General features: G+C 34.0%; 1 protein-coding gene across 7 annotated transcripts in view; it reads left to right on the top strand.

Annotated features, from left to right (window-relative positions):
• The window catches only part of dlgap4b (discs, large (Drosophila) homolog-associated protein 4b), a 126,880-nt gene that overhangs the window by 7,680 nt on the left and 94,714 nt on the right, over positions 1–24,486 (top strand). For 2 of the 7 annotated variants that reach the window (XM_051112299.1, XM_051112301.1), the window contains exon 1: positions 6,894–7,157. The exons of the other annotated variants lie outside the window; for them this stretch is intronic. The gene's annotated coding sequence lies outside the window, so the exon portion shown is untranslated. Of the gene's footprint in view, positions 1–6,893; positions 7,158–24,486 lie in introns of those variants that run through there. 7 annotated transcript variants of the gene reach the window in all.

Raw genomic sequence — 24,486 nt, 5'->3', positions numbered from 1 at the left:
GCACATTATTCCAAAGAAAAAATATTTACCCTCATAATCACAATGAAATTTAATTCTGCCAGTCCTGAAATGGCTTTCATTTTGGACTGACGTCACTTAGGCCAGAAATAATGTAACTAATAACTATTGACTCTCTGTTTTAGGCTGCTGTTGCATCATGCATCTTCAAATGCATCACATTATGGAAGTAATGGGCTGTTACATGTTGGCTTTATAGCTCAGAAAACACAGCACATGTCCTGTCATACAGTGCCGCTGCGCTCGAAGGCAAAGTGCTCAAAGTGCATACTGTACTGACACACGGTGAAATATGGTGATTCTGACCTTTCTATACAGTCCGTATTTCAAGCAAGAATTTATACTAGATAGACAGAAAGAAGGACATGAGCAGAAAAAGAGAGAAAAAGAAACTGACAAAAAAAGACAGAAAAGAGAAAATAACATGCTCTATTCATTTAGCTGCGGTACCCTTTTGGGCTGTCGGCTGTATTGTCAAAAGTGTGAATAATTGAAGCTGTGAAAATGTCAAGCAGGCTGTCCTGAAAGCCCCGAGCTGTTTGTCTTTCTCAAATTAGCACTGAATGAAAAATCACACTTTTGAAGAAGGTAGAGAGAGAGAGAGGCTGGGTTTGGTAAATACATAATTTAGTTGCAAGCTTAAAAAGTTGATTCGGCTGTGTTTCTGAGCGCTGCTTTTGACGCTTCAGCACAGCTCCGATTTGTTCAGTAGCTCAGCGGTCGTTTTACAGTGAGGTCGTTCTTATCGCATCAACTGCAGCTGCCGCATGGTTTGTGATCTGAAATATAACCGTATAATCCTGTTAATTTGTAATCAAGTTCATTAATGGACTATAAAGTCCACTGAATGCACTGAAATCACATTTGCTGTTCGAATATTCATAACCTTCATCATGTTGTGCATAATCATAAAATGAGCATTTACATTTACGTATATGTGATGCATATATGCTGTTCAGGAGTTTAAGGTCTGTCATTTTTTTATGGTTTTGATAGAAGTCTCTTCTGCTCACCAAGGCTGCATTTATTTGATCAAAAATACAATAAAGACTGTAATGTTGTGAAATATTATTGCAATTTGAAATAGCTGTTTTCAATGTGAAAATATTGAAAAACATAATTTATTTTTGTGATCAAATCTGAATTTTCAGCATCATTACTCCAGTCTAATATCACATCATTCTAATATATGCTGATTTGCTGCTCAGGAAGCATATGTGGTCATTTTCAGTGTTGCTAATTTTTGAGGAAACTGATACAATTTTATTTTTTCATTCTTTGATGAGCAGAAAGTTCAAAAGAGCAGCATTAATTTGAAAAAGAAATATTTTGTAACATTATAAATGTCTTTACTATCACTTTTCATCAAGTTATTGCATCCTTGATGAATAAAAATATGAATTGCTTTAAAAAAAAAAAAAAAAACTACCCCCAAACTTTTGAGCGGTACTATAGTACATGAATGAAATATCACAGTAGTAGTTTTTACTGCCATTAATTTATGCACACTGTAATTTTGCAGTAGCTCAAATATGATAATGAATTCAAGTATTACTAAAAAAGTAAAATGTAATTTGCATTAATGAGGAGGAAAATGCTTAACTGCTATGTCATAATGCATAAAAAATGGTTATAAAAAGCAATTTCTTGCAAACATTATCATACTTTCTTATTTCATAAATGTATGGATTAAAAAAAAAAAACACACAGGAAGCCTAGAAATCCTTGATTTTTTTTTTCTTTGTTATAATATTAATAGCATACTTTTAATTAAGTTTATTTTATGTTTAGTAACTTAATTTTAGTTGTATTCACAGGCATTTACAGGTGAAGTGTGTCATTTATCATAAATGAAATTACAAGATGACTGTAACTTAACATGTTTCCCAAACATCTTCCGTTGGTTGCACAAACAGACAGTCCCGCCCCCAAACTCACATGATTGGTTGAGCTAATGTTGCTGTATCAGGCTGCTTAAAGCAGCAGATCAGTTTTTAGAAAGCATTACAGTGTTACACCTTTCGGACATTTGTCCTACTGTCTTATGATGAGTCTGAATATTAAGCTACGATAGAAAAATGTATTTCAGTATTGAACAATGACACGCATAACATGAAATCAACACTGTCCATGTTTACTTACACTGGAATTCGTGAAAATAAATTGGATTGGTTTGATATATAAAAATGCAACACTTCTTCTCTGGTTTCTGTCAGTCTGTCTGATTCTCTCATTCAGCACACAGACGGATTGTGCCGCACCGATTCATCACTGCCGTACGGCTCCGCCACGAGCCATGTGTTTAAAAAAGATCTTCTATTTTCAACCCAGCTCGACTCCATACTGTGTCATGCTGAGACCTTCATTACCAATGGAGATTAAAATGAACAGAAATGTGCACAAGGTGCCTTTTAACCAAAGCGTCTGTTTAACCAGGTGTCACGGCCAAATGAGCCCCATTAGCTGCTGCCGCGCAATAGAGACGGACCATACTACTTATTTTCTTGATGAACTCATATCAGGTGCTATGAAGGTCAGGGCTGTATAGAAAAAACTTGTGATTTCTAAGTGCAAAGTGGATAATCATCTAACAGCAAAAATCCATTATTCTCATATAAATAGACTTATTTTTGTTTTGCATTTTACTTTAGCTTAAAGTTATATGAAACATGACTAAAACATCACTGACTTTGGTTGTATTGAGTCATGCTACATTACATTGCTCACTGAATAAGAGTTGCAGTTTCTGTCCTGTTGAACTATTTGCTAAAAATAGCAATAAAATTATTTGTTATCATATGAAATGCATTAAATTTCTTGCTAAACAAATAATAAAATTCAGAAGAATTAATAAATCATTTAGAATCAATATGTCTTCTTCCAATTCTAATTGTATTTATTTATTTATTTATCCATAGGTCTTTTATTATTTGCAGGTGAATGCTGGTTAATATGGTGTGTCCTGGGCAATGGCTTTGGGAAATTAATTTTATACTAATAGGATTTGTGTGTTATATGTGCTTAATTAAATACGAAATTGCTTTGATAAATTAACTTGAACTGCATCAGTATTCATATACATCCACAGTCTAATATAATGAATTCTAAGCAGTACTGACCTGCTTATGCACCTTGTTGCATACCGTTTACGATTGCATGTAAGCGTTAGTTCTTTATCATAAAAATTAATTTTTATTTCACTTTTTGTTCTCACTTTTTAAAACAGCTCTGGCAACGTTTGGCATCACATTTTTTGCCACATTTCCTCCAAATCACAACAAAACTGGGCAATATTAGCCCCAAAAGCATGCACGGATATATAATTCAATAATCCACTAAAATATTGTGCCATCTGGACACATTTGGTGTACTGTTTTCAGTGTAGTGTGATTTGAGATGCTCTAATCCTGGTCGCACATACTATAATAGCATGCTAATTGGGATGCAGCCTAACTACTTCAGGCATTTAATTAAACTGAACACCAAATTGGCGGAGTCAAATATCCTGCTCTCCTGCGCTAAATCTTAATAAGTGCTATTTATTCTGTACTATTTCAGATGGAGTGATATCATCTCCAGTGCGTCCTGAGAGTGAATTGGAAAGCCACAACTCTCTCTTTGTGTGTGTGTGTGTGTGTGTGCATTTTCATAACAGTTCACAAAACAATGAAAATTATTCAAAATTTTACTTTCTTTATTCTGCAGAACCCAAAAGAAAATATAAATTAAATTGTATCTGCACTCAAAAATAAAATAATAAAATAAAATATTAAAAAGCTAATAAACTAAATGTGAAGTATTTGTTAGTCATCAACAGGTAAGAAACAGGTCAGTTTTCCGCATTTAAAAAAAAAATAAATAAATAAATGAATAAATAAATAAATAATGGGATTTTATTATTAACTATTTGCATCTATTAGATTTTATTTAAATAATCATATTTTCATTTATTCAAATTGCTTAGACTCAGCATAAATAGAGTATGTTCTTTATGTTCACTGTAAAAACAATTAAATGTATTCAGTTAAAAAGTATGAATATAGTTCAAATACGGATAGCTGTAGAACATGCAATAAAATGTATTAAAGCAAACTGGATTTATTGATGATAAATGTATAATCTTGGTTATTGTGTGTTTAATAATGTTTATTAGCCCTGAAACAGAAATCTGACCTGTTTCATTTACGTATACTGACGAATATGCATCACATTAAGCTTATTAATTGCATGCAGATTACTGATTGCATACAGAAATCCAACCTGTTGTGTAATTCAAATGAATAGTAATAAATAATTCTTAGTAGAGTAGACCTAAATATTTACATACTCTTCAGAGTATGTATTTCCCTTACAATGAGAGTCAGTGAGGTCCAATATTATTTGAACCCCAACTTTCTTCAAAATATCCAACAACAACAACAAAAAAAAGTAATTACCTGAACCATACATTATAATGAATCATTTTATCATGTTACCATGTGGTTTCTAGGGTTTTCTTGGTCTTTTTTATCGTCCAGCAGGTGTAAATTGTGTGTTTGATCTGTGCACCTCTCCTCAACACGACAGTCATTCATGTCTTCAAGTGCTGAAGTCTTAGCGTGTTCACTAACACTAACTTTAAAGTGAAAATCTTCCCTTTGTTGTAAAAATTGTCCTGTATGAAAGCGGCTACAAGCGATGAAGGTGCCATGAGCCCCAGAGCTACGAATGAATCTTTCACAAGCTCGCCTCCCTCAAGCAAGAAAGACACAGTATGAAACCGAGGAGACACAAGACGTGACGAGGAAAACGGAATGAGAGAGAAGGAGGTGTATTTTTAGCAGTTTGACCGTGACCACGGCTCACATCTGAGATACAGAGAAGACACTTACAAACTAGCTGAAAAAGCTCTGAACAAATGCTTCATCTGTAAGATCATTTCATTTGTGCTGGGAAAACAACATGATAAACATAAAATTGTCCCAGTTGACTACAGAATTGATTGAGCCACATGAATCATCTCTGGTTAACATGGAACAGTGTTCATAACCATTTCACCTCCATTATATGACCTTTTTCCTCAGTGAAAAAGCGTTGATAAGTATACCAGCATTTAATCCTTTAGAAATTGATTAGACAGGGACTTCACAAGTGTGGTGGTTGAAAAATTGAAAATGAACCCTTTGGCGCTCTTTACTCATTTTTGACCGGCAAAAATTTACATTTTGGTTTTTTATGATATTGGAATGGTACAAAATTTAGTAACGGTGCTGGAACTTGCTTGTGAACACAAAACAGAGATGAATGGAGATAATTGGGAAGTCAATTTTAAATGTATTGCTTTGATTTAGAATAAAACATGTTTTTGAAAACATAAAATTAAAAAAAAAAAAAAAGTTTTTTTGTGCTAAACTTTTATAACTTTTTTAATTTTACTTTTAACTTTTTTCTTTTTTTTTTTTTTTGTTTTTTTTTTTAGTTTTTTAACTTTAGCAATAATCTACCAAGTGTCTTCTTTAAAAAGAGACCAGACTTATCTAACTTGTTTAAATTTATTGCTTTGATTTAGAATAATCATGTTTTAGAAAAATTTCAATTTAAAAACAAAAAAATATTTTTGTGCATTTTTCATGATAATGTTTTATAACTTTTTAAATTTTACTTTTAACTTTTTTTTTTTTTTTTTACTTTTTTAACTTTAGCAAAATCTACGAAGTGTCTTCTTTAAAAAATAAAAAAAAACAGACATAAGTCTGTTTTTTTATTGTATTTTTGTGCATTTTTCATGATAACTTTTTAGAACTTTTTACATTTTACTTTTAAGTGTTAATAATATAATATTTTATTTATTTATTTTTTTTTTTTTCTAACTTTAGCAATAATCTACAAAGTATTTTCTTTAAAAAAAGACCAGGCATAAGTCTGTGCTTTAATAAAAAATAACAAGTACTGCACAAATATAATTTAATACCATAAAATGCCCTATAAATAAAAAGCATTATTAAACTAAAACACAGCACATTAATTTCTTAAAAAATATATATCATTTTTGACCATGACCTTTTATGTTACATGAAAAGGAAAGTAATTTCAGAACATGTTATTACGTTTTGATGAATTTAAGATTACAGTTTTTTTATTGGAAACAATATTCACTGGTGAATCATGTTCAGTTAGATTGGGAACATTTTATTAAGTAAGTAAACAGGGTCATTCTCAGCTTTAAATACAGAAGAGAATGTCATTTTTCTCTTTTAATGAATCGCTTTTAATCACCTTTCAGTGCGATTCAAAAGAAATACACTGAATCTCATTGTTCAGAGCTGTTCCTGATTCACAGGGAACTTTGAAACGTCTTTTTTCATTTTTCTATTCTAATTGTCTGTCTTCCTAATCCTTTTCGTTTCATTCTAATGCTTCTTTGTTTCTCTTTTAACTTTTACGCTTAACAGAGCAGCCGTACGCCACCTGTGAACCGTCAGAAGCAAAATATTAGCAAGACACAATCAGCTGATTGGGTTATTTAGGTTTGCACATTTGCTTTGTTTATTATTCTCATTTAATTATGCAGAAGCTCCACTTTCGGCCAGATGTACAATGCCTAATCAAGAGCAATACATGGCATTACTCAATTATAATGCAAATGAACTGATATAAATCAAATCACAGACATGTTTAAAACAGGATTCGAAATGAGCAATTTCTTCCCAAAGAGGTTTTTCTTTTTCATGCACACATATCACCAAGAGCAGCTTTCTATTCATATTCAAATTTAATTAGTTTTTGTGTGAAAACCTGTGCCGTTTTAATGAGCATTCAATCTCGAGGCGGGCTTTCGGTGTGTTTGCTTCTGTATGTGTGTGAACTGATTTATTGGTAGACCTTCACATCGGTGACGGCCTCCGCAGCGCTCGTGGCTCTAATAAATCAATCGCAGATATTTACCACGTTCTGCCTTCTACCCGGACATCGCTGCCAATATAAATAGTCCGTTTCGCTTGATTCCTGTTGAGCTGCTCGCTCTTCAGTCGTCATGCACGGATGGATGGAGAGAGAAACGAACAGAATGAAAGAAACAGACAACAGAAGGCAGAGATAGAGAGGTCAGAACAGCCAGACTTTGGTTATACAAGAGCATCAGACAGACGAACAGATGAAAAGTGAGTAGAAAAAGGATATACATGTCTGCATAAGTGGTTTTATTTGGACTGTGAAAATAAATCAATGTCATGTCTTGTTGGAATTAATTGCACCTTTAACTTATGTACAGTCAAATCCAAGGTTCGCTCCAAACTCTCTTAATTGAGTTGCTGGCTAAAGAACTGCTCGGATTGATTCTGATTTATGAACAAATCATTCTAGCTGGACTCAAAAGAATAAAACATTCACAAATGGAATTTGACTACTGTACGTTTTCTGCTCGACACAAATTGGCTCATTATGAATTACACAAGAGACTGGATTTGTGATTCAATTCAGTTGATTCATTGAAAAGATCTGATTCAAAAGAATGATTCATTCATGAATTGAACATCACTAATATGGCTGTGCTGCTAATTACAAATCGAACAATCAGTTCTGACTCACTGTGACTCAAATATATCTTTGAATTTTTAACTAGAGATCTGGTTAGACTGATTCAGTCCATTTTGTGAACAAATTATTCAAGCTGGTGAACTAGTTCAGTTTATCTATTGAAGAGATCCAGCTCAACAGAATGAGTCATTTACAAATTCAATATAACAAGTATAACTGTGCTGGTCAATACAAATCGGACAATTGATCCTGACTCACTGTGAATCAAATACGGTATTTAGAGTTGTTCACTGTAGAATTGTTTGGACTGATTATGAACAAATCATTCAGGCTTTTTTGTGAGCCAGTTCAACTGATTCAATGATAAGATCTCATTCAAAAGAATGAGTCGCTCATGAGTTGAATATCACTAATATAACTCAAATTATAATTAGACAATTGATCATGACTTACTGTGAGTCAAATATGTCTGAAAGAGACCAAATTGTTGACTAGAGAACTCTTTAGAGTAAATGTCCTATTTGTGAACGAGTTCAATTGATTCACTGAGAAGATTAGACTTTAAAAGAATGAGTAGTTTACAAATTTAACATCACTATATTGGCTCATTATGAATTGGACAATCAATCATGACTCACTGTGAGTCAAATATATCTAAAAGAGAGTTCTGGACTGATTCAGTCCAATTTGTGAACAAATCATTCAGACTGGTTCTGTGAACCATTTAAATTGATCCATTTAATAAATATGACTCAAAAGAATCGGTCATTCACAAATTAAAATATCATTAATATAACTCCGCTGCTCATTGCGAATCAGCTGATTGTGAATGAGACGATCATGACTCATTGTAATTCAAATATATGAGTTGTTAACTAGAGACATTTTTGGACTGATTCAGTCTGATTTGTGAACAAATCATTCAGGCTGCTTTTGTGAACTAGTTTTATTCACTAATAGAACTATGGTGCTCATAACGAATTGACGAATCAGACAATCGATGATGCATCACTGTGAGTGAAATATGTCGGAAACAGACTGAGTTGTTTACTAGAAAACTGTTTGCACTGAATTTGTGAATGAGTCATTGAGCCTGATTTTGTAAACCAATTCAACTGATTCATTAAAAAGATTAGACTTAAAAGAATGAGTTGTTTACAAATTGATTATCACTAATTAATTATGCTGCTCATCATGAATTGGTTCATTATGAATTGAACAATCAATCATGACTCACTGTGAGTCAAATATGTCTAAAAGAGACTTAGTTGTGGACTGATTCAGTCTGATTTGTAAACAAATCATTCAGGCTGGTTTTGCAAACCAGTTAAAATGATCCATTTAATAAATCTGACTCTAAAGAATCAGTCATTCACAAATTGAACATCACTAATATAACTGTGCTGCTTATTATGAAACAACTCTTTGCAAATCAGACAATTAATCATGACTCACTGTGATTCAGATATATGAGTTGTTGACTAGAGACATTTTTTGGACTGATTCAGTCCATTTGTGAACAAATCTTTCAGGCTGGGTTTGTGAACTAGTCCAACTATTTATTAAATCTGACTCAAAAGAATCAGTAGTTCACAAATTGAATATTTCTAATATAAGTGTGCTGCTCATTACGATCATGACTCACTGTGATTCAAATATATGAGTTGTTGACTGGAGACATTTTTAGACTGATTTAGTCCGATTTGTGAACAAATCATAAGGCTGGGTTTGTGAACCAGTTCAGGTTATTTCTTAAAAAGATCCTACTCAAAACAATGAGTCGTTCATGAATTGAATATCACTAATATAGTCATGCTGCTCATTACGAATCGGTTCATTATGAATCTGACAATCGATCCTGACTCACTGTGAGTCAAATATATCTGCCAGAGAACTGTTTGGAATGATTCAGCCCAATTTGTGAATGAATAATTCAAGCTGGTTTTGTGTAGAATAAATTGTCACAAATCGAACATAACTGTGCCGAATGTAATCTAGTTGAGGGTTGTTAGGTATTGTTAATTCTATTTTAGGAATGGTTTTCACTCTGTTACCTCACTGGGACTGAATGGTTCACATTTCTGAACACTGAATCAATATAGATGCTATTCATCAGTCAAAATGAGCTGTTTCTGCACTTTTTGGACTGGACATTTTGAGTTCTGACAGTGTGTTTTCTCAGTACAATGAACTCTTTCAGAGATCAGGAAATGTTTGATTTCTCATGAAATGAGCTCTTTAAAGTGTCCATGAACTGCTGCTCCATTGATTTGCGTCCACTCGGTTTTGTTTACTTCAGGTCGGGTCTCTGTTGAACCCTGCAGGCCTCCGTACCGAGAGTCGCACAGAACGTTTCACTTGTAATTGACTAACCGCACGCTGTGCTTTAAAATCATCTGGTTCCAGCCGGTCTGTGCGCTGGCGAGTCTAGGACACAGTGTCTAATTCCAGAGAGACTCGGCCCTCCTTCGGGAGCGTATTAAAAGCAGTACATTAAAGTTTGATGACTTCCATTCACTTCTCACGCCGTGCGACTCGACAAATCAGGCCAATTACGCTGAGATTGGGGACAGCTTCAATTGGAGGGCTTTGGCTTTTTTTTTTTTTTTTTTTTTTTTTTTTACATGTGCTGCTGCATCAAGGCTGCATCTGATTCTCAAGCACAAATTAAATCTGTGTACTGTCAGTTACAACCAAATATGTGGCATGTTGACTTCCATGCAGAAATCTGCATTATCTGTCCTTTGGGATTTCAGTTATCGGAGTAATTCATGAGTCAAAATAAAAATGTGCTATCATTTATGTCACTTTAGGTGGAAAAGCTTCTGATAAAATAACCTGATTTCAAATAGCAACTTTTTCACAACATTTCTTTTATAATTGCTCATTCTAAACACAGAAGAATAAGGATTCATTTCACTTGTCAGGGAACAACCACCCTAGCAACTGTATAGCAACACCCTAGCAACACTGTTTAGAATGACATCTCATGTGACTGTAGTGTATTATCTCTATGCGCTCGGTCTCTGACCTTGACACGCTGTTGTTTTTTTGATAAGAGATGAAGATGAAACGCTGTTCAAGGTTTCTTATCAAGCTGTGCAGCACAGCTGGTGTCTCACTTTAAAGACCTGAGTACAAAACCGGTCTGTTCAAAGGGGTGCAAGTGTTGTTTTGTTTTGTTTTGTTTTGTTTTTATTTCCATATTCACTGTCTATTTAAAAGTTTGAGGTCAGTAGAATTTCATATTTTTGAAAGAAGCCTCTTTTGCTCACCAAGGCTGCATTTACTTGATTAAAATACAGTAAAAACAGTAAAATTGTTAAATATTATTACAATTTTAAATAAACATTTTATACGTAAATATTGTAAAATTGTAATTTTTTTCTGTGATGCTGAAGCTGATTTTTTAGCATCCATTACTCGAGTCTTCAGTTTCATTTTTTTTAGTGTTGAAAACAGTTGTGCTGCCCAATATTTTTGTGGAAACTATATTGTATATTTCAGGATTTTCAAAATTCAAAATTACTAGGACAAAGCTCATTCAATACAAAATGTGTTTAAAGTTAAGATATATTTTGAAAAGAATTATCTGTCCTTTTTATGTGTATTTTGATTGTTCTGCTCTCTTTCGGTACAGTATGTGTTTCTGCTGTTGTGCTAATGTATTCAAGTTCACATACTGTGGTCACTTATTACAGTCAGTGTGTGTTTGTGTCCTAATTTTGTGAACTTATAAAAAGAAGTTCTGTGTCTCCATCAGTCTCTCAAGGTTCAGGAAAAGCCCACTGGGAGAAACGAGCTGCAAGTTCAGAAGTTCAGGTGCCATGGTGAATTGAGTTTAACATCAGTGTGGAGCAGATGTGAGCGCTGCTGTATGTGACCGAACGTGCATGAACTCAGATTCGCTTTTCAGGGAATTCTCTTTGGTTGGGTCTTTCCAGCTGCAGATGAAGAAATACAAAAGTGATTTGGTTTAGGCTGTCAAGTATCCTGATTGTCAACATCATTGTCAAGTTTATGCATAAATATTGGAAAATATGTTAAGATTTGATTAGTTTTTTAGCTGTATCACCCATCCAGATTTGAAGCACTCATGTGTAATCTGAGATAGAATGTAGAAGAAACTGCATTATGAGTTCATGTCGAATGTTTCCCGAGAACTGTCCACCTCAGATGACCCGTCTGTGAAACGATCGGGCGCATTAATCCATTTCCATTTGTCTGGAACAGCTGAAATCTCTAAGCGTCACAGGTGCTCATGGGTCAATGTATTCATGTCTGTGTGCTGCCGTAATGATTATCTGACGGTCAGACATCACGCATGTGTCTCTGAGCAGGTCAACAGCTGCTCTTGTTTTCCATATCAACATTTGTATGGAAGATTTGCAGTATCTCAGCATTACAAATCCCCTGAAGAGATAAGTAAGAGATGCTTACTTTGTTTTGAACTCTTGATATTTAGAGTATCATGTGATGCTTGTTTCCTTTGGGTTTGTTCACGACTGAGTGACAAAATGTCCTCAAAAATATTTAATGGTTCTTCATTTGGCAGCATTTACCATAAATTTCTGGAACATAATGATTTTTTTATTATCACAATCACCCCAAGGACAGTTCAGTGCAGTTAAACACTAAAGACATCAGCAAAACAAAAATGAACATTTCTCTGAAAAGACCACATTGTCACTGTAGCCCCATTGTAAGCATTTTCATTTTTCATGAAAAGAATCTGTATTTTTTGTTTAAAGAAGGGTGGGTATTTATATGCGTATTTATATGCTCTTTCATGGTAAGTAGCTTGTGGTTTTCCTTATTCATTAGTCACTTTGGATTAAAGCGTTTGCTAAATTAATAAATGTAAATGAGCAACAACATTATAATGTGGCACATGAAGTTTCCAGCATGTTTTAACACAAATTATGAGAGCTGTCTGACCTGCCGAGTGCTTTCGACGCTCATGCCAATTTGTAAAACCTCTTCAAACAGAAAATCAATTACTGTGTTGAGCTTTAAGGAGTCATGCGTTTAAGTAAATCTTCATAAGTATTTAAGATAATGAGTAAGCCAAACTTTCAGTGTTTTTCTGCTGTGTTACTGGTTAAAATGTATATTCATGTGTTAAACTGTCCTTGAAATCTAGATTATCATCATCTATCTAAGGTTGTTAAAGTGTATTACGTTCAGTTGATTTCTTTCCTTTTGTCTAGGGCTGTCAGTTTAACGCTTTAATTAATTATTTATGAAAAATAATGCGATTAAAGTATTTTAATGCAGTTAATGCGCTGGCCCTGCCACCAGACCTGAACGTCATGTTATATTTCATATAGTTGACAAATATGATGCAGAGCTACAACTCCACAAATGCAGTTATGCCCTAAAATTCAAGATATTGGTGCAAAAAAATGCCCCTGTATGTGTTTTGTCTCATGTTTATGTATATCACGTATCACACAATATCACAAGGGCAGCCAGAGCGATATGACTAGTGCCAATTTTGTCCCAATCTATCACAAGCTTACATGTGATTTTATAAAACAGTTCAGTAAATAATAAGTTGATATTGTGTTATATTTTAAACACTTTATGTTTTTGCTCAATTTTGCAGAGAACATATTACCTTTAAAGCCACAGCAGAACTGTTGCGCTGTTTAGTTTCTGAATGAATCCGCGTTTTAAGTGAATCGTGCGAATCAATGATTCAAAGGCCCATTTATAAAGAGAGTAATTTACTTCATTCCTGAGTACACTGTAAAAAATAAAAAAACACAATTTGTTGAGTCAGCTTAAAATAATTTCTTACTCTGCTGCCTTAACATTTTAAGTTCAGTCAACTCAAATAAGTTTAGTCAACTTGAAATGTTAAGTTGTACTGAGTAACAACTTAGATATTTGTGTTTGCTAAACTTAACAGATGAGTAAGTAACCCAGCTGCCTTAAAATTTTAAGTTGATTCAACTCAAATATCTAAGTTGTCACTTAGTATAATTTAACATTTCAAGTTGAATAAACTTTTTGAGTTGACTGAACTTAACATTTTAAGGCAGCCAGGTAACAAATTATTTTAAGTTGACTCAACAAATTGTTTTTTACAGTGTAGATCAGCAGTTTGAAGGAATCAGATCGAATGAGTGAATGACATGGAAGGGACAGTTAACCCCCAAAAATGTAAATTCTGTTGTTTTAAATCTTTCTTTTGTGGAACATAAAAGAAAGTATTTTGAAGACTGTTGGTAACAAAGCTGTTTTGGTTACCATTGACTTTAATTATATGAACAAAATATACTGAGATGTTTCTCAAATGATCTTTTTTGTTACATAGTTTAAATTAGGCCATTGCAGCCTAAATGTTTATATGTAAAAAATTATGTTGAATCAAATAAAATATTTCTTTCTAAAGCTACAATTTGTAATGTCTACTTGATACTTTCTCATTCAACACAAAAATTGCTTTAAATAATCTTTTGTTGGTATTTTTCCAGTCAAATTTATTTTGCAGTTAATTAGATGAATTAACATTTTTAACACTTTTGTCTATGTCTAAGTACCATATTTTCCAGAACGCATGTCACTTTTTTATCATCTGTTGCATAACACTGTTGACATCAAGCATGCATAACATGCATAAACCACACACATTTGGATTTTTGTGAAGAAGGATAGAATCTTTTTTTTATTTTTATAGCACATGCCGGTAATTAAAGCGCCCTGTTAGGGATTATAAACGGTTCATATTTTGGTTTTGGGAGTCCCCAACAACAGGTTGACATGCATGCAAGGTCAAAAAACACTTTCGTTGTTTTATAAAATGTGTTTATTTTTACCTTATTTGCTCAACAACTCCCAGACGATTCACTACAATTATACATTTTTCCTTTGCATGATGCTAATCTGCAGGGATTGGTCCGATGACCCAGTCTGTTCTGATTGGTCTACTGCATGCAGCATGTCGGAAACGGAACGCCCATCCATCACCATTATATTAAACACCCAAACAACCACGGTATATGCATTGGCCCAACACAGAAACGTACTGATAAAGCACTGCAGTTTGTACATCAATGTATTGCTCTATTTGTTATCATAACTCCAAGTAATAACAACAACAAACATTCACTGTTCATCGACACATTTTTAGACAATTGTGAGCGAACAAATATTGCTTTTAGCTGGTTAGCCAGAGACTTACAAGCTGCACAGAGCGAACACAACACACTCAACTAAATACAGATTTTGCATGCTAGAGAGTAGATGAAAGCAACAGTTTCTAAAGGATTACTCCACTTTGAGAATAACAATTTCCTGATAATTTACTCACCCCCATGTCATCCAAGATATTCATGTCTTTCTTTCTTCAGTCGCAAAGAATTAAAGGTTTTTGAGGAAAACATTCCAGGGTTTTTCTTCATATAATGGACTTCAATGGTGCTCAATGGATTGAAGGCTTAAAAATGCAGTTTTAATGCAGCTTTAAAGGGCTCTAAACAATCCCAGCTGAGGAATAAGGGTCTTATCTAGCGAAACAATAAGTCATTTTCTTAAAAAAATAATATTTATACACTTTTTAACCACAAGTGCTTGTCTTGTCTAGCTCTGTGATGCACATACATACTCTGTGCACTCCAGTTAAAAACTCCCGTCTCATTTCCTCCTTTAACTTCAAAATCGTTCCAAGTTTTCCCAGGTCTGCACACACAACAAGTGGGCAGGCAATATGCTGATGTCAAAATGAAACAGCTTGGGATTCGTTTTAAAACAGCTAATTTAAATGACTTGGAGTCGACTCTTTCTTTTGAGAGACAATAAGTTTATACACGGTGCACTTTCAGATTTAAAACTTTGCAGGATGTTTTCATTCCCTTAAAGCTGTGTTACACATTGCATAAAAGGTCATTTTCAAAAATCCATAATAGGGGCACTTTGAATAAATTTGTTTAAGCTTGCTTTTTATAATAGATGTTGTTTATAATGAGTGCCGCTCTTGTTTACGTTTGTTTTATATGTATATATTTTCATTCCTGTTCTATTATGAAAAAATGTGTTTGATTTGTTGTGGAGTGATTAGTTTTAAATTCATTTCTAAATGCAATAACAAAATGTTTCATATACTGATGAAACTTATCGTTTTTCTCTCTCTCTCAGAAATGCAGTTTTGACCTGTGTACCTTATAGTCATGTGTGACTTACGTATTGTATGGAAAATATGATAATCAAATATGATTAGTTGTTGTTTTTAATGCATTATAACAGTTGATGACTGCTAATGACACTAGTGGTTTAACCCATGTCATGCACACACACAAACACAAGCGTGAGTGAATCCCACAAGTGCAAATGAGTGAGTGGGTGAAGCGTGGATTCATTCATGTGGAGTGAATCAGAGTGAACTGTGCTTGAGAGAGGAACAGGGCCAGGACACCAAACACCAGTTTGATCTTTCTTTTGCCTGCAGGGCCACACGCTCGTGTGTAATACCCTTAATGACTGTCTGAGAGCATCTGGTGTGGGATATTTCTGAATCACTCTGTGTGTGTCTGTGAGAGAGAGAGGAGATGAGGAGGAAGTGTGTTGATTTGTGCAGTCGAGAGATTTCTGGCTTTAAAATCAATAAATTGACTTAATTCATGTTCCTGGTTCTTGTTGTGAATGATTCATCAGCACACATTATTCCTCAGGAAATGTTTGCTTTCATGATCTTTCTATCCGTAATAACCCTTAAAACAACCAGCAGAACAACAGCTTTGAATATTCAGTTTACAGCACAATGGATGTAAAATGTGTTTTGAATTCTGTTTCATGTTGATGTGAAATTGTTAACTTAAATTTGATTTTGAGTTTGTTTTTTTTTTTTTTTTTAAGAAACTAATACCTTTTACATTTTAAGGATGCATAAAATGTATCAAAAGTGACTGCTGAAAATTCAGCTTTTTATCACAGGAATAAATTACATTTTACAATATATTCACACAGAGAACAGTTATTTGAAATTGTAATAAGATTTCACAATTTTTACTGTTTTTGATCAAATAAATGCAACCTTGGTGAGCAGAAGAGACTTCTTTTAGTTTTTTTTTTCTTTCAGCTCCTGAATAAGACCAGGAACCTGTATTAACAAAGTAAATTGGGTTCAATTTAATTTTTAATCTTAAAGCAAATTGACTGGAATTAATGTCTCCAGTGTGGTTGTTTATGTAAAAGGGTAAATACAAAATGTAGTCTTTAAATCTGACTTCATGTTTGCTGTGATTCAGTCTTGCATTTGCTTTGATTTGAAAGCAGATGCAGATATCGGACCATTTGTAGTCTTTTGCGAGCGAGGAGGCTTAAAATAGGCCCAAGTGTGGAGCTTGACCTAATTGTTGTTGCCGCAGCTGTCACTTGAAAAAGAGAGAGAGACACTGAGAAAGAGAGACAGACAAGAGGACAAGAGCAGTCAGGCTGAAAGGGAGAGAGAGACGACGGGGGAAATGTAAGGGGCAGGAAAGAAAGACTGATGTTCAATAGGACTCTGATGGCCACTGAATGAACTGTCACTTGTAAGTCAACGATAAAAGACCACTGTAACACACCACGGCCCCGGTACCTGCCGCAGAAATAGACCTGACTTGATCAAATCTCTTCTCGCTCCCTGAGGACGGAGCAGCATATCTGGGAGGTTAATTCATTAATGTCTCTGAGGTGGATAGTGGATACAGAAACTAGAGTCACACTGCAACATTATTCCCAGTTTCACGTGATGAAAGGAACATCTGATTCTGTGCTCAGTCTGCAGTGGTATGAACCAGTTACAGGTGTCTTCCTGACAAGACGTGAGTTCATCATCTGAAAAAAGATGTCTTGTCTTCTCAGTGTTGATGTCTGTGTTTTTTTTGTTTGTTTGTTTTTTTTTTTTTTTGGCTTAACATCTCTTCCAACTTTATTATGTGTTAAGCTATTTTTCATGATTTCAGACTTCAGTAGTTCACCCAAAATTAAAATTCTGTTATTCTTAACCCAACCTTATGATTGATGTGCTTTCTTCAGTGGAACACAAAAGAAGATATTTTGAAGAATGTTCACGCTGCACTTTTTCTATTCAGTAACAATGGTAAAAAAAAAAAAATTAAAATAAATTAAAAAAAAAATTATGTTGGATTTACTTTTAAACAAATTTCACTCAGAAATTGCAAATAATTTTCACAAATGTAAAATTTCGCATTTAAAAAAAAAACTAAAATAGTATTTCTTTTAAGGTCAGTAGTTGTCATCCATTAAAAGTATAGAGCTATAAAATGAATGTGAATAGCAGTGCACATCATTTGTTGAATGATGAAAATTCATGAAAATTCTGTTATTCTTAACTCAACTTTATGACTGATGTTCTTTCTTCAGTGGAACACAAAAGAAGATATTTTGAAGAGTGTTCACGCTGCTCTTTTTCTATTCATTAACAGTGGTGACTAGGTGCTGCCAGGCTCTGGAAAGCACTTCAAACTAGTTCATATTATGTGCACGATATTCCTTTGAACTCATATGATGCTTTGTATGAGGAACAAAGCAAAATTAAGCTGTTTTCCACTGAAGCGCGTCCACTTTGTTGTAGTTTTCAAATCTCATTCCTCGTTTTCAGACCTAGCGCTTCGAAATCAGTTACAAGGCATGCAAAAAAAAAAAAAAAACTATGCCATGCTGAAGTGGTTTCAATAAGTGTGCACTTGAATTTTATCTGAAAAACCTTTGTGTTAAATGTATTTGCATATGGTGATAAATCATATCACTATTATTGTACACAGGTGAATCATGATGCTACATTTTGTCTCAATAACTGAAGCTGTGTTATTTTAGTATTATTTAGCATTAAAGCATTATTTGGTTTTTAGATTTTTACTTTTCATTTTAATTTTAGTTTAAATTTTAGTAAGTTTATGTGCTTTTAGGGTTTATACATATATTTTAGTCCTTCACCTTTAAAATTATTTCAACATTTATATTTTTTCTAATATTTTATTATATTTAATTTTATTTAATTTTATTTTATTATAGTTACCCCAAAACTATTATTTAATTTGTTTTTGTGTTATATTACGTTCAGTTACAGCCATTTTTGCTCTAATTTGGAGCTTTTATTACAGGCAAAAGAAGTAAATCCAGTTGAACTGTCTCGTTTCCCATCAAAGTAAACAAATGCCAAATATATGACGCACTGAGACTGTGAAACACATCACATTTAGGTAGAGAACAGAAAAATGCTGTTTATAAACCGCTGTGAAGTGTCAGTTTTTTTAGTTTAACCAGCGGTTGCTGTGCTAATGACTGCAGCAGCGTGTCACTGTGGTTAAAAACACGCATCCAGCTCTCCCGTCATCTCCTGACGCAGCTCAGACGCGTTTAAGGGGATGTTTCCTATGGGTCTTAAAGGGGCAGGTTTAACAGCTTTTCCTTTTAATCCTGCTTTAATCCTGCCTGTAGGCTCAATAAATCTCCTCAGACATAAATCTTTTTATAGACTTACAGAACAACTTAGTTATGCCTTGCTTTACTGTACTTACAGCGCAGGTCAAGTAGATTAAACATATTTCTCCAAGCACAGATGAGGTTCTGCACCTGCAGTGAGTGGAATGATTGATATTACAGTGCTTAGACCCCTGTACGTCTCCCTATACATGCATAGCAGCTTATTCTGGATAAGATCTGCTGACTTAGACAGTAAGAGTCCGTCTAATTAACATGCAGTTTGCATGTTATATTTAGACACAGGTGTGCTAAGAGATACTTTCATTACTTGCTACTAAGTTTCTTGAAGATTTGAAAATTTGATGTGTAAGTTTTAGTAATTTTGTTATGTACTTTCTTCATTTTATATATTTCTATAAAGCTTTAATTATTATTATTTTTTTTTTCAGTTTAGTACTTAAACCTAAACTTATTTCAGTTACAATGAAAAAAAATGATATAGGATTTACTTTTAAACAAATTTCACTCAGAAATTGCAAGTAATTTTCACAAATAATTACAAAGGAATCTGAAAATGTGAAATTTAGCAGTAAAAAAAAAATTAAATTATTTTAAAAAAAAAACTGAAATAGTATTTTTTTTAATGTCAGTATTTGTCATCCATTAAAAGTATAGAGCTATTTTTAAAAAAGGCTTAATTTTCTTTACTCAAAATATAATTTTTAATGAACATCATTTGTCGAGAAATATTTGAGTTCATATTGAGATTTTTTTACTTTTGCATACTTTGTTGTCTTGGAAATTTAGAATGCGTTTTAGACGTTGTTGTGATATTTTCTGAAACTCTACAGCAGACGTATGTGAGATTAGTGTTTTTCTCCGAAATAAAATCTGAGAAGCATGAGACTTAAGCAAAAGTCTGTTTTGTGATTTTTCTGTCCTGCTAGAAGTCGAGTCTTTTGTAAAGTCTTGTTCATGTTCAGATGTGTCTGACTGTGCAAGTTACTTCTGTTTTTAATGATTAAACAGTGACTTCTAATACTTCTAGTCTCAATTTAAGTATTTGATTCACATTACTGCAAATTTATTTGCTTTTTAGGTTTTATTTGACTGGTTAACATGAGAATCTTAGATCCTGCTGGTACTGAGATGTTTTGGAAAGTGATTCATTTTGGGTGAACAAATTTCAAAAAATGAATCAGTAATTTGTACTGCTTCTTTTTTTCATAGTGGAATATTTAGGAAAGTGCTGATGCTCATTGCTATTGTCAGTTTTTGAGTGAGTAATATAAATAGGCCATAATCTAGTTTATTAGTTGAAATGTATCTGTTTAAATTTTATGCTATAACCCTGATTGTGATTTATCAAGAACCCTTGTTTCGGTGCCAAATAATTTAATAGTCATATATAGTTGAAAATATATTGTCCCCTTGAGTAGCTTCGGAGTATTTTTGTCAGTAGATTGTAGTGAAGCGAACTATGCTGTTCCAGCTTGACGAACTACAGTTTCGCAGTCGCTGCCCTAGTACGGTCACACACTTATGATGATGATGACCCAAATCTGATCCCTCCACTGACCCACAGCTGAAGGGGCGGCTGAGGTCGCATCTAAATAACCAGGCTTGTTAATTAGTGCCGCATCCTTGTGCTCCCAGCTGAGAGGACAGAGAGAGATCAGAGAATAGGGAAGGTGCTGCTTTGCACTGATGAAAGACCATTATATAGCAAAAGAAACTTATTTCAGACTACTACAGTACTCGATTTCTGCAGTAGCCTATACTGTGCACAGTACATAGATTCACTGTATGCATGGAAAACCTGCATGACCTTGCTTATTGCATGCAATACTGTATGCACTGTGCTTGAGTTGAGCTTTCTTTTCTGGTTTGATGAATGGTGCTAAAACACTGGGAATATCTGCACTGCATTTCCTCAGTGCACGTTTTACTGTATTGTTTCCCACAGTGTAATGCATTCGATTTGAGCTTCCTTTCAAAGTCACTATTTGACTTTTGTTTTCTTTCTTGACTCACTACTTAATCTGTCTGCCAAAAACATTTTTGCACAAAATCGCATTGATTTTTTTTCCAAAATAATAACTGGACATAACTTGCTGGATAAAACATGGAACGCTGTGAGGTCATGCTTTGTATTTAAAAAGATATATCATGGCATCTGAATGTTTCGTCAGTGAAGGCACAGCAATATAAATCACTAGATACAGTATGATGGTTAATTTACAAATAAGATGATTCTGCTTTAATACCAGTTGAACATCCATTAAGACCAGATGGAAGTGAAAATCATGATGTCGCGCTGTTAATAACATGAGATTTGCAGAAGCGATTGATGGATTTGTGGAGTCATGACCACTGTTTATTTACAGTCTGACTTCACGATGTTTATGACGGTTGTTAAATGAATGACTGTGCTGAGGGGTTAATTGCACACTACAGCACATGACTCATGAGTTGAAAGCGTTCACGAGCTGGAGAAAGTGTGTACAGAGCATTTCTGAATGACATGGGCCACAGCTGTAAAATGGGGAGTTTCTCGCTTTTCACCAAAATGCTTTTCATTTGGTCAACTGAATGTGTTTTCAATCAGTTTTCAGTTCATCTTTTCATGTTCTTTCTGTCAATCACTCTTTTTCATCTTCATATTACTTACCAAAAGCTAAAATAACAGGTGTTGTTGGTGAAATCGACAGCGCTCTCTCTCAAGCCCCACCGATTTATGAACCAGGCCCCGCCCCTTCATCTCTGCCCTCCGCCTCCTGCCCAACATTCTTCTCTCATGCCACACCCACTTTAATTACAGGCTCCACCCCCATCAGAATCTAACCAATCCTTACAATCACAGTCCTGCCCCTTTTCTATCAGTTCAAGATCCCTTCTCTCGATCCCCTGTATTTTATATAGTCTTCTCTTCATTATAGCTCTTAAATGGCATACTGTAAATCTGGAAACATATATGGAAATTTGAAGAAAAAGAAAAATGTCAGCCAATCAGTTGTAATGATTTTAATAAAATGTCTTTTATGTGGTTTAATTGGAGGGTGATTGCTCTGACTGATAGAGCTAATGGAGGGCTTGGATTAATGCAAATGCTGATGCAAATTACTTGGGGAATAAAATGGAACAGAAGTTTCATGTCTTGTCTAAATGTGATGGCAGCTTGGCAGGAGGAGATTATAACAGGCCGGCTTTGTTCTGCCAGTAAAACAGACAGAGACTAGAAGAGCAGGAGGAAAAGAGAGAGAGAGAGTGAGTGTGAGAGGAAGACAGCTGTATTACAGTAATCTAAAACAGATTATGGAGCAGAGACAGAGAGGAAGCCAAACCCATCACAGCGCCCTCACTTCCTGTGCCTGACTGTGTGTGTGTGTGTGTGTGTGTGTATACACTCATTCTTATTCTCATTCAGCATCTGGAATTACTGCTTACTGCACAAGTCAAAAGAGATTCACATAAGTGACCGTAGACTACAAAACCAGTTTTAAGTAGCACGGGTATATTTGTAGCAATAGCCAAAAATACATTATATGGGTCAAAATGATCGATTTTTCTTTTATGCCAAAAATCATTAGGATATTAAATAAAGATCATGTTCCATGGAGATATTTTATACATTTCCTACCATAAATATTTTAAACCTTTCATTTTTGAGTAGTAATATGCATTGCTAAGAGCTTAATTTGGACAACTTTAAAGGTGATTTTCTCAGTATTTTATTTATTTATTTTTTTTTTTTTTTGCATCTTAACCAAATATCGTCCTATCCTAACAAACCATACATCAATGGAAAGCTTATTTGTTCAGCTTTCAGATAATGTATAAACCCTTATGACTGGTTTTGTGTTTCATGGTCACATAAGGAGGCCATATGTCACCCTAAAACCAAAAAATATACAAAAAATTAGCGTAATATAACTTTATATTTCACTCTTTTTTTTCTTTTTTTAAAATAAATTAAAGAAATTAAAGAAAATAATTACAAAAATAAGTGCATTAAATTAAGAGTGACAGTTTTGATACTGTTACGAAGCATGCCTATTTTCACATAAATGCTGTTCTTCTGAATTTTTTATTCATCAAAGAATCCTTAAAAATAAAATGTGTCACTGTGTCAACAAAAATCTGAAGCAGCACAACTGTTTTCAACATTGCTAAGAATCAGAAATGTTTCTTGAGCAGCAAATCAGCGTGTGACACTGAAGACTGGAGTAATGATGCTGAAAATTCAGCTTTGATCACAGGAATAAATTACATTTTACAATATATTCAAATAGAAAACACTTATTCTAAACTGTAAAATATATTTCACAGGATTCCTGTTTTTACTGTATTTATGATCAAATAAATGCAGCCTTGGTGAGCAGAAGAGACTTAAAAAAAACCCTACCGACCCACACTTCTATTAGATATAAATATGTACATTAAATAATATTATCTTTCTTAGTGTAACATTTTGTAATATTAATATACTGTACATTATAGTATCTCTTGTTTTGCATTGCATTCATGAGAATGAGAATATTATACATGATAATGTGTGTAATTGACAAGAAAAAAATTGTTTTATCATTTATTTTAATTTTATTCAAATATAATTTTTAATTTCTGTCTTGTGATTTTGGGGTGGCATATGCCTGGCACATGTTCTTGACATGTTTGGTGAGATTCACCCTAGTGTCTCTCTTTATCACATGGTTTTGTCCTCATTCCCTTCACTCTGTCACCATCTCTGGCCTGAGTCACTCTGACCATCCCCCTCTCCCCCTCTGTCTCTCCATCCATCCCTCTCTCTCTCTCTCTCTCTCTCTCTCTCTCTCTCTCTCTCTCAGCTTGAGCTGCATCCTGTCTCCATGACGATGGCTCACGGCTTCTCTGTTCATTTCAAGGTCACCCTGTGAGAGACAGACACATACGTTTACATGTAGGTTTGCTGTACAATAGGGAATTAATGCAGAGTATTTACATACAGAGCTGTGTCATTGTAGTTTCTCTGTGTTTTAGGCTACTGAGCAAGTCATTATGGATTACTTGAGTTTAGTTGACAGTTTACAGTAGTTGACAATTTAGTGAATGAACATACTTTATATTAAACTTTATATTAAAGTAACAATTCTCCCAAAAATGACTTTCTTTTACTCGCTCTCTGGTCATTCAGACTCCGTATTTATGTAAAAAAAAAAGACATTAAGCAAAATGTCCAGACTATTGTTTTTCATACAACACAAATGAATGCTGCTTTACACTGTCAAGAACAAAAAGATGACTGATTGATTTTGAAAATGATTAGTTCGTCACATGGTCATTATACAACAATTTTAAAAACAAAACTGCAAGTAAGATTTGAAATCTACAAATGGTACGATTTCCAAAGCTCTCATGTGACTTCATAGAATATAACATATGAGTCATATGGATGTTGTTTATGATGCTTTTTGTCCTTTTGGAGTTTGTCAGTTTAAATCAACATCCACATTCACTGTATTAGAAGCTCAAATATTCTGC

This window comes from Labeo rohita, chromosome 6, assembly GCF_022985175.1.
Source record: "Labeo rohita strain BAU-BD-2019 chromosome 6, IGBB_LRoh.1.0, whole genome shotgun sequence".
Taxonomy (NCBI): domain Eukaryota; kingdom Metazoa; phylum Chordata; class Actinopteri; order Cypriniformes; family Cyprinidae; genus Labeo; species Labeo rohita.
This window is presented reverse-complemented; position numbering and strand designations above follow the sequence as displayed.